We start from the raw sequence: 10344 nt of genomic DNA, 5'->3' as shown, positions 1-10344 counted from the left end.
GCAATTTAGAACAATTATTTTTCACGTTCTCTCATTGCCAAGACTTGGGGAAAATAATTTAAAGATGATCATCTATGATAAAGATTTTAGATTTAATCAAAATATCACTGATCTGATCCTATAGTTAAAACTAACTACAAGAAAACAAATTATATTATATGTGACAACTTAGATCTTGTTAGTATTGGTTGGTGGGCCTTTGTTCCTACTCAGTCCTCACAGATTCCCATCTAATATACGAAATGACATAGCATATTTGGGAGCCTTGACAATACAAATTTCCAGAGGTGGGACCAAGTCATTGTTTTGCAAGTCTCAAGTAAGTCTCAAGTCTTTATCCTCAAGTCACAAGTCAAGTCTCAAGTGAAGTCAAGCAAGTCAGAGTCAAGTCGTAAGTCAAGACAGACAACTTTCAAGTCAAGTCCCAAGTCCGAAACTTTGAATTTCAAGTCCTTTCAAGTCTTTTTTGTAAAAACAATGTTGCAGTTATATGTTAGGTGTAAATAATAGACCATGTGTTCTCTCTTTTTTTTTAAATCTGTATTTATCTCATCACCTGATGAAACAAGTAACTTACAAAATATGCACAAACAAATTCTGAAATTGCACCTTGTACAGGTCAATTAAACTTTGCTGGAAGAACAGTCTTCCTCTAAATTACAAATTCACAGAACAAACATTCAGTGAAAAATGCAAAAGCAGAAGCAGATTTCCTTATGTACAAAACAATGAACCATCGCAGTAAATTTAGTGCAGTGTGATTAGCTTGTCCTCTCTCTCTCATCTAATATATATATATGTATATATATATATATATATATATATATATATATATATATATATATATATATATATATATATATATATATATATATGAACAATGAACAAGAATGTGCAAGAATGTGCACTTTAACTATTTCAGTTAACTACTAACTATTCTGCATTGCATTTCCAAAAGACCGAATTGGCCAAAAGTCTGTCAGTCATTTGTGCACGATGAGGCCGTAGAATGATGCCACCATAGCTGAAAACTCGCTCCACAGGAGCACTACATGCAGGTACTACCAAAACTCTGGTGGCCACATGAAACAGAGAAGGAAGAGTCTGCATGTTCATTGCCCAGAACAAGAGGGCGTTCTGTCCATCAGCAATATCCAGGTAGTGACTTAGCTGTAGAGCTGGACTCTTCCCCACATCCTTCGTCTGCCTCTTACAGTAAGCAGCAAAGAGTCCTCCATCTTCACAGGCCTCTTGGTGTTCCTCACCAGGAGTGACAGGTTGCTCTGACTTTACATGGTCTGCCGCATCTTGCAGGATCAGATCTGGCAAAACAAATTAACAACAGCAAAAGAGCCTTTATTACAATTTTAGACAAAAAAATACAGAAAAAATATAAACTATATTCAATCTTTACCTTTAACTTTCTGTGTCACCTCTGTCTTTATGTCACACTGCCCAACACATGGTGTTCCACCCACAACAGAGAAAATGCTGGATCCAAAGCAGCTGCTTTAAGGTACACTGGATCTGAAAAGGGGGCAGTGATCCCATCTTCTGCTCTAGCCATTCGCACATTGATAAAGATTCCAAGAAATCTTTTGTTCAAAGATGCTTGAAGGCTCCTGACCAGACCTTTCAGGAAACGGACTTGAGGCTTCACTTTCTCAAGGTGGTGATTGAGGGACAGCACGGATGGAACAACAGCACTAATCGTGACTATTTTCTCACCTTGTGTCAAATCTGTTGCTTCTCCAAAAGGCTTCAAGATGTCCACCATCTCCTTCAACAGGTTCCACTCTCGTGTTGTGAATAATAACTCCTTGTGCCCAGCCATTTCAAGAACAGCACAGAGTTTTAGATGTTCACATTGGATAACTGCCTTCACTTGTCTCCGTGTTGAATTCCATCTTGTGATTACAGCTGCAGGGATCGCTTTCTGTTCACCAAATTCAGCTTCAAACACATCTTTGAATGTTGTGCTTGTGTGCAGTAGAGAGCTGAGCTTAGATAACTTTGAAAGTGAAGGAGATGCCACTTTGGTCTCTGACAAACCATCTTTCACCACCAGCTGAAGTGTGTGCGCAAAACACTGCAGGCGCTGTGTCTTTGCCATAGCAGCACCTACTGTTTCCTGATCTTTCAAGGTTAAGTCATGCCAGAGCTCTGGGTCGTCAAGATGATCACCATCATCATCATGTTCCTCACCTTGCTCAGTGGGGAAGCACACAGTGAATGCTGGTTGAAATTCAAAGGGGCAGGTTGCAACCAATAATCAAGTCACTTAATAATGCATTCGTGATAGCTTTCTGCTGTGGATGAGTCATGCTGTACTGTCCGGCACAAGTGTCCATAAACTGTGATATGAAAGGCTGTTAAGGTTCATTTGTGATCCTCTTTTTCATCTGGTATTCTTCAAATCTGATGGAGGTAAGCATATTGACTATGTGCACGTTAGCATATGCTACTTCCGGTGCGGAAACTCCTGTGGGGAGCTTTGTTTCCGGTGTCCTATTTGCGCCCTGTTTACGGTCCAAAACAAGTTAAGCAAATGAATGAATCAAGTGGCGATTTACATTTCTATAGATGTCTTGGGCATTTACCCAATATATCTGTAAATGATGTTCATCGACTTGTCGATATTTTTCCCCCGCGCCTCAGAGAAAAAGAGAAAAGGGATTCAAATGTTATATTTCTCAGCTGTCCCTCGTTTATCGCGGGTGTTATGTTCTAGAAATAACCAGGGATAGGTGAAATCAAGTAGCCAATTTTATTTTTTGACGGTGCAAAACGTTTCGTGGACATCGTGGACATACAGTACTGCACTTCAGAGTCACACCGCTAGCGATCGATGCAGCGATTCTGTACTGTACAGGAGAGACGTCACGGAGGAGATCGTCTGCAGCGATCAGGACGCAGGAAACAATGTGACGTAAAAAAAAAATAAGCATGCAAACTTGCACTAAAAAATCCGTGAAACAGCGAGGTGAAAGGTGAACCGCGTTATTAGCGAGGGACCGCTGTAATTTTGAAGGTAAGTCACAACATACCCTTCGTAAATACTAATGTATAGAAACCGTTACCAGCAATCATTCATTTTTTGTGTGGCTTTTTTCACGGTTTGTTAACATGCTGTGTAGGTGTGTACTTGACTAGCTGATCTCGACATAATGGGAGAAACATCTGGTTTGACTATTCTTCACCTGTAGTTTGAATGCTGCCTGTTTAAATCATAAGACCAGTCACTATACAGAGATGTGCTTCTGAATGTGGATGATGTGTCTTCTGCTGCAGTAATGCAGTTCTGCTTGTGTTGAGTGATATAAACAACTGATCGATCTAAACGCTTTAAATGTCAAAATTGATCATTAGATTTTTTATGACACAACAGTGGTGAGTGTTCCCACCTTCTGGTCTTTGTAACTTAACGCAATCTTTACGTTTTCGAGTTTTGGACATGATTTTGGAATATATCTTCGCAGTAGCGATTGACCGCAAAGTAAAGCTACCGGAAATGCACAACCCCACATCCGGTCTCAAACCAGTAAGTTAGCATTTTCTCGTGCACATAGTCAATTAGACTCATGTCAGAAATTCCATTTCAGCCATTCATGAATTGCATTTGACTTTAAGTGTGCGTGTGTGTGGGGGGGTTGGGGGAGATATGTGTGTATTCACATCATTTATGTTAATGAGAGTGCGGGGAGTGAGTTGGAGGGTGGGGTGGGCTGCTTTTAACTATGTAAAGCACTTTGTGCTACATTTTTTGTATGAAAAGTGCTTTATAAATAAAGACTGATTGATTGATTGATTGATTGATTGATTGATTAAGTTGATCCTAATAATAATAAATAACTATTAACACTTAAACCCTCATAGTTTTCAGACAATAAAAATATAAATAAAAAATATATAAACAATATTTATTAAAACACTTTTCTCAAAACTCTGCATACAGTTCTAATAAGCAATGTTTAGCATCCCTGTTAAGAATAACTGACCTTTGCAAATAAACAACAGCTAATAACATAAGATCAAAGTATTTTATTTCATGTATTGACATAAATGACAGAAGAAAAAGCAGGACTACTCAATTACACACTAAGGTGGGCCAGATTTTCTAACCAAAAAAAATTTTCCCTGGCTCAGACTTGCAAAAGTTAAACACGACCATACACTAATTGCAAATTAAACAGTGATTTTGAATTGTGATGTGATGGTAAAATAAATATTTGTCAGTCTAAACTGGGTCAAATCTACGGGGTTAATGATGGGGAGGAGACGGAGAGAAACTCTCTTCCCTGAGTACAGCTACAGAACCCACTTTCTGAAACGGACCCTGCTCACCAATTCTGAGCTAACAAGTTGCATATTATTCTTGGATGCGCTTGTAGGACCGGATTTAAAATAGCATGACAAACATATCATACCTGTTAAAGCCAAACAGTATCATCAACGTAGCCCGGAGAACATTTGCTAATAAGATGAAGTTAGCTAAGTCGCTATCTCATCGTAGCAAAAAAAGGCAGCACCTACCGTTCTTTATGCAACTTCAAATGTCGGACAAAGTTGGAAGTTGTTCCATCTCCGTCTGTAATTCTCTTCTTGCATGTTTTGCATGTTGCATTTCGTTTTTTGTTGACTACTTCGTAGTTTATGTAGCCGAAAGAAATTACTCTTGGGAGCATTTTTGGCTCGAGCGTTTTTGTTTTTGTAAATCTGGTTAATTTGATTGGCTGTGCTACAGCTCGCGCTCACATACATACGGAGTGTGGTAAGAATGAATGAATAAAGTGAATTAATGGTCCACACTTTTTATATAATATGTATGTTAAATTTTTGATTTGGGTAAAATATCAAGTCTTTTCAAGTAAACAGGTTCAAGTCCAATTCAAGTCCCAAGTCACTGGTGTAAAAGTCCAAGTCAAGTCACAAGTCTTACAACCTTTTTTCAAGTAAAGTCATAAAATTAATGACTCGAGTCTGACTCGAGTCCAAGTCATGTGACTCGAGTCTACACCTCCGCAAATTTCCGTACAATCAGATATCAAGTATATACAAATGTCGTGACCCTGACATTGCCAGTACTAGTTATTCTGAAGATGTGATATTCTGTGATGCAGTTTGCCTCGCCACTAGAGGGCGCGGTCGTTTTTGTGAGTAATGTTCTGTTGGGATGTGAAATGTGTTCATGGAGGCAGTGTGAATCAGTGTGAATCTGCAGAAATTATGCTTAGGGGCAGTGGATGTGGTTTCTTTCAGAGTGTGTGTACACAAGATTGGTGAGTTACATTAAATCTCCTGTTTTAGAAGGATAGTTTGTCAATTTTATTGCTCTTGTTATTTTCTGTTCACTCATTTTACCTAGTGGGAGATATAGCTAAGCTAAGTTATGGCTAAGCTAAGTTTTAGTTTGAGTCATACTTGCCAACCTTGAGACCTCAGAATTAGGGAGCCATTCAAAACGGCTGTTGGGGGGGGGGGGGGGAGTAGTATACATATACATATATATACCAAAAACTTGAATTTTACATTTTTTATTTATTGGATAAAGTAAGTTAAATGTCACCGTTATTATTGTCCAGCCGGAAACAGCGGGGCTGCCCAAATTCAGAAGCTGCATCCACCTGAGCACCTGGCCTTCGCGGTCTAAGTGGGCCGGGTCCTCCGAAAGCCGGGTAGGCCGGAAGCGAGCAACTGTGAAATCCAGTCTTTAAGAGTTCCTGGGACCATTTTGTGGCTTTTGCATTTGTCAAATCCAAGCCATTTGCACTGTGTTGAATGGAATATAGCCAAATTTTCTAAAAAAAAAAAGTATTTTTTTTTAAATTTCAGTCTGATTTCCTTAAATTAGCTTCAGTGGCTAAGCTACAGAAACACATCCTCTATTGTTCCTAGTGGTCGATTTGTGCCCCATTGAAAACCATTATAAACGCTGTTTTTCATTGCATGATTATTTTAACTAAAGTTAATGCAGTCCTGTAAGTGACGGTGACACTTTGGAGCCCGGGCTTGTAATGTTTTTATATGTCCACCAGGTGGCGCCATTGTTTCACATTTAGCGCCTGCTGGAAAATCCCACATTTACAGCAAATTTTCTTTCTGCTCAAATGATGAGCGTGGGTCACTATCAATGTGTGTGTGTTAAAAAAAATAAAGGTGTGTCTAATCTCAGAATAAAAGAGTGTGCGTCTAATTTCAAACTTTTTTTCTCCTTTGAAGTCCACACTGCAATACAAACAAATCAAATATAACACTAAAACCCAAAGCCAAATTAGACTTTATTTTGTCTGCAAGCTCAGGTTGTTTATGCAGCTGCACTAAAGCCGTGGTTATAAGAATGAGCAGAAGCGCGGGAGTAGTCATTTTCACAATGGCAAGACACTGCAACACAGAGGAAGCTTTGAAAATGATCCTGGACCCCGAGGATAGCTCCTCATCATCCGCCGAGGATTCTGGGGATGACGCGGAGATTTCATCGGAGGAGGAAACGGAGGAGCTGGAGTCAGGTTCCGACTCATGTGGAGCAGAGTCGTCTGAAAATGAGAGCGGAGAGACGGAGGAAGCACCAGCAGTGTGGATTGCAAAAAACGGAATAAAGTGGTCTCCTACACACGCCGAGACGCTCCGCTATGTTCCAGCAGCCACGGGACACACCGGACCTACTCATTATGCCACCGCTCGTATCAGTGACCCACAATCCAGCTTTTCACTGTTTGTTACCGATGAAATTATGCTGCATATTGCGTCAATGACCAATCTCCAAGGGAGACGCACAATCGCATACTGGAGAGATGTGGACACAGACGAACTGCGCGCTTATGTGGGACTACTGATTCTTGCCGGTGTTTACCGTTCCAAAAATGAATCTATGCTCAGTCTCTGGAGTGAGAAATCCGGGCGGATGGTTTTTCGCGCTACCATGTCCCAGAAAAGATTTCATCAAATCAGCAGGGCTCTGCGATTTGATGATAAACTTTCCAGACCAAGACGCCGTGGTAATAAATTTGCTCCATTTCGTAAAATCTGGGATATGTGGACCCACCGCCTCGAGATGATGTTCTGCCCAGACCAGGACATTTGAACTTGTTCCGTTCAAAGGGAGGTGCGGTTTCAGGCAGTATATGCCCAAAAAGCCAGCGAAGTATGGTCTGAAAATATGGGCAGTCTGCGACGTCATACGCCTGGAGACTGCAGCTCTGCACAGGCAAAGCTGCTGGGGAACGCGCTGAGGTCAACCAGGGGATGCGGGTCGTTCTGGAACTGACAGAGGGGCTCCAGGGACAAGTCATCACATGTGACAACTTTTTCACTTCCTTTCCTCTGTCAGAATAGCTGCTCAGGAGAAAAATGACCCTGGTTGGCACCATTAGAAAAAACAAACCCGAGTTTCCGCCACAGCTGCTCCAGACAAGGCAGAGAGAGGTGTTTTCCTCCATTTTCGCCTTTGCCATGACGCACACGGTGGTGTCTTACGTCCCCCGCCGCGGCAGAAATGTCCTCCTATTGAGCACAAAACACCGCACTCCAGGCGTAAGTGGTGACCCAAAGAGAAAGCCCCAAATAATAAAGGATTATAACAAATCCAAGGGAGGTGTCGACAAACTTGATCAGGTAGGTGTCATTACGCATCAGTTGCGCACGAATTTATTCATTCTTGCTCATATATTCTTGTGTAAAATATACGTAGGCTTAATGTTTTTTTTTAATTAGGTGGTTGGCACCTACTCGTGTAGTAGGCAAACGAGTCTGTGGCCATTGGCCCTTTTCCACCATGTCATTGACGTCTCGCTTTACTACAACGGTTACGTCTTGTGGACCGCAGTTGACCCAGCCTGGCAGCAGGGCAAATCATACAGGAGGAGGTTGTATATCGAGAAGGTTGGAGAAACGTTAGTTAAACCGCAGATGGCGAAGAGAGAGCGTCTTCCCCGCCCATCACACCTAGCAGAGTTACTCAAACATGCGCAGGGTGCTGCTTCTGCAGGCCCCTCTGCAGCCATCAAATCGAAGGGCAGGAGGCAATGCGAATTTTGCGCAGAAAACAGAAGAGTCGTCACCACCTGCTGCAAATGTGGAAAGGGCGCATGCAAGGACCACAGCCTGACCATCTGCAAAAACTGTTCCACCTGAGCAGGACTACCCGCCCCACCACCACCACACTCCCATCTCTCACTCTTTCTCACATCTCATATCTCTCATACCTTTCCCCATTCCAAACAGTATATGTTCATTGTTCTAAAGTTCTAAAATAAATGTTTTCTGGTTCAAAGTGATCTTGTATTTTTATTTTCATATTTTATTCTAGAACACAACAATGTAACGCGCATTTAGTGGTAATACGCAATAAGTAAATAATAAGTGGTAATAAGCAGTTAGCATAAGCAAATGTGAAAACATGATTACCGTTATATTACATTTACTGTGCTCCTAGAAAAAAACAGTACTTGGTTAGAATAATGGTTGGTGCCAATCTTTGGACCATCTAAAGGCCTAATTATAATAACAATCGAATATTACTTCAAATCTATTTTATGGAAAATATTTAGGTTTTTTGTTTTTTTCGGCTAAAAAACCAGTGTGCTCATGTAACGAAACTGGGATTTAAAGGGTTAAATCCCCCGAAATATAATTAAAACTTTATATGAATATTTGAGGGAGAAGTAGTTTTAAAAGGCTGACTAATTTAAAGTGGGAAAAAATATGAATATATATTATTTTTATAGCACTTTTTGGGGCGTGGCCGTTTTGTGGCCTTAGGAACACAAAAGGGTGCATTTTTTGAAATGTGCTCCTGCAAAAAAAAAAAAAAAAGTGGATCAAAATGAATGTTGGTGCCAATCTTTGGACCATTTTAAGGCCTAATTATAATAACACTCGAATATTACTTCAAATGTATTTTATGGAAAATATTTACGTTTTTTTCAGCTAAAAAACCAGTGCGCTCATGTAACGAAACTGGGATTTAAAGGGTTAAAACCTCCGAAATATAATTAAAACTTTATATGAATATTTCAGGGAGAAGTAGTTTTAAAAGACTGACTAATTTAAAGTGGAAAAAAATATGAATATATAATATTTTTATAGCACTTTTTGGGGCGTGGCCGTTTTGTGGCCTTATAGAATCCGGTTGTTAAGTGATGACGTGACAAATCCTACTTCCGGGCCTAAAGTAATCTGCGTTTAATATGGCTTTTGTGTTGTTAACATGTTTAATGTTTTGTATTTTCTTCTATTTAATCTCAAAAAGCTCCTAAAACAGTCAGTGATCACTGTTGTCCTCCCTCTGCTTTTATTACCGCTAATCATTTATTTAAGCTCAGTTTTTAAAACCTTAGGATGTAATTACAGCCCAGTCCATGCAGCAGTATATGAATGACTAACCTCGTATTGTGGATGGATTATCTCAGTTGTTCTCCTGGCTGAAGTTTGGTCCTTTTACAGCATCCTGCCATGCGATTACATTTGTTCCTGACCACCGAGAACACTCACGTTAACTTTTATCGAGTGGAAAAAAAGTTAGCTTGTTTATATTATGCTAACATAGCTGTGTCGCTAGCGGTCACATAGCACATCATTATATACCAGCTAGCCAAACTTCAGTAACCCTACAAACGTCACTGCTGTTTAGTTTTCTGTCTTCATTTATGCTGGAAGTGATAACAGAGCTGTACGTTTTAATTTGTTTCCAAAACCCCGCAGTCAGGACATGCTATATTGTATTTAGATAGAAGCTAGTGAGCTAACTTCCTGCTAACTTCTAACTCCGTTAAATGTCATAAATTCCGTTTTCATGGATGCCTGGATGCTAAACTCAATTGTTACACCTGGTAGAGCAGAACGCTGATCATTTTATTAAAGATGAAAGACTTTAGACAGTTTTTCAACTCTCAGTAATGCCATAGTGATCGTTTGATATATGGACCTGCAGCGGAGTTTAGGCCCAGACACGGCTAGTGATGTCAGACTTAACCGGATACGAAAGGGTGCATTTTTTGAAATGTGCTCCTGCAAAAAAAAAAAAAAAAAGTGGATCAAAATGAATGTTAGTGCCAATCTTTGGACCATCTTAAGGCCTAATTATAATAACACTCAAATATTACTTCAAATGTATTTTATGGAAAATATTTACGCTTTTTTCAGCTAAAAAACCAGTGCGCTCATGTAATGAAACTGGGATTTAAAGGGTTAAAACCTCCGAAATATAATTAAACTTTATATGAATATTTCAGGGAGAAGTAGTTTTAAAAGACTGACTAATTTAAAGTGGAAAAAAATATGAATATATAATATTTTTATAGCACAAACGTGGCTGTTTTGTGGCCTTATGCTGGGCTTACACTGTGC

The 10344-nt window shown here is 39.9% G+C and overlaps 1 long non-coding RNA gene across 3 annotated transcripts; it reads right to left on the bottom strand.

Moving 5' to 3' along the window:
* Positions 1–892: 892 nt before the first annotated feature.
* Positions 893–9932, bottom strand: LOC309711347. Of its 3 annotated transcripts, none has more exons than XR_014277944.1 (3): positions 9382–9932; positions 1415–2519; positions 893–1322 (listed from the first exon to the last, which is right to left on the bottom strand). It is a non-coding gene; the product is annotated as an uncharacterized lncRNA (long non-coding RNA). The 3 variants fall into 3 exon arrangements; XR_014277945.1 differs by lacking the exon at positions 9382–9932 and adding an exon at positions 4098–4941 and having other exon boundaries at positions 1415–2124; XR_014277946.1 differs by lacking the exon at positions 9382–9932 and adding an exon at positions 4534–4941 and having other exon boundaries at positions 1415–2418.
* Positions 9933–10344: the final 412 nt, after the last annotated feature.

This window comes from Aulonocara stuartgranti (genome assembly GCF_965226115.1).
Source record: "Aulonocara stuartgranti genome assembly, chromosome: 7".
Lineage (NCBI taxonomy): Eukaryota > Metazoa > Chordata > Actinopteri > Cichliformes > Cichlidae > Aulonocara > Aulonocara stuartgranti.
Note: the sequence above shows the minus strand (reverse complement) of the source record. Positions and strands in the feature narration are given on the sequence as shown.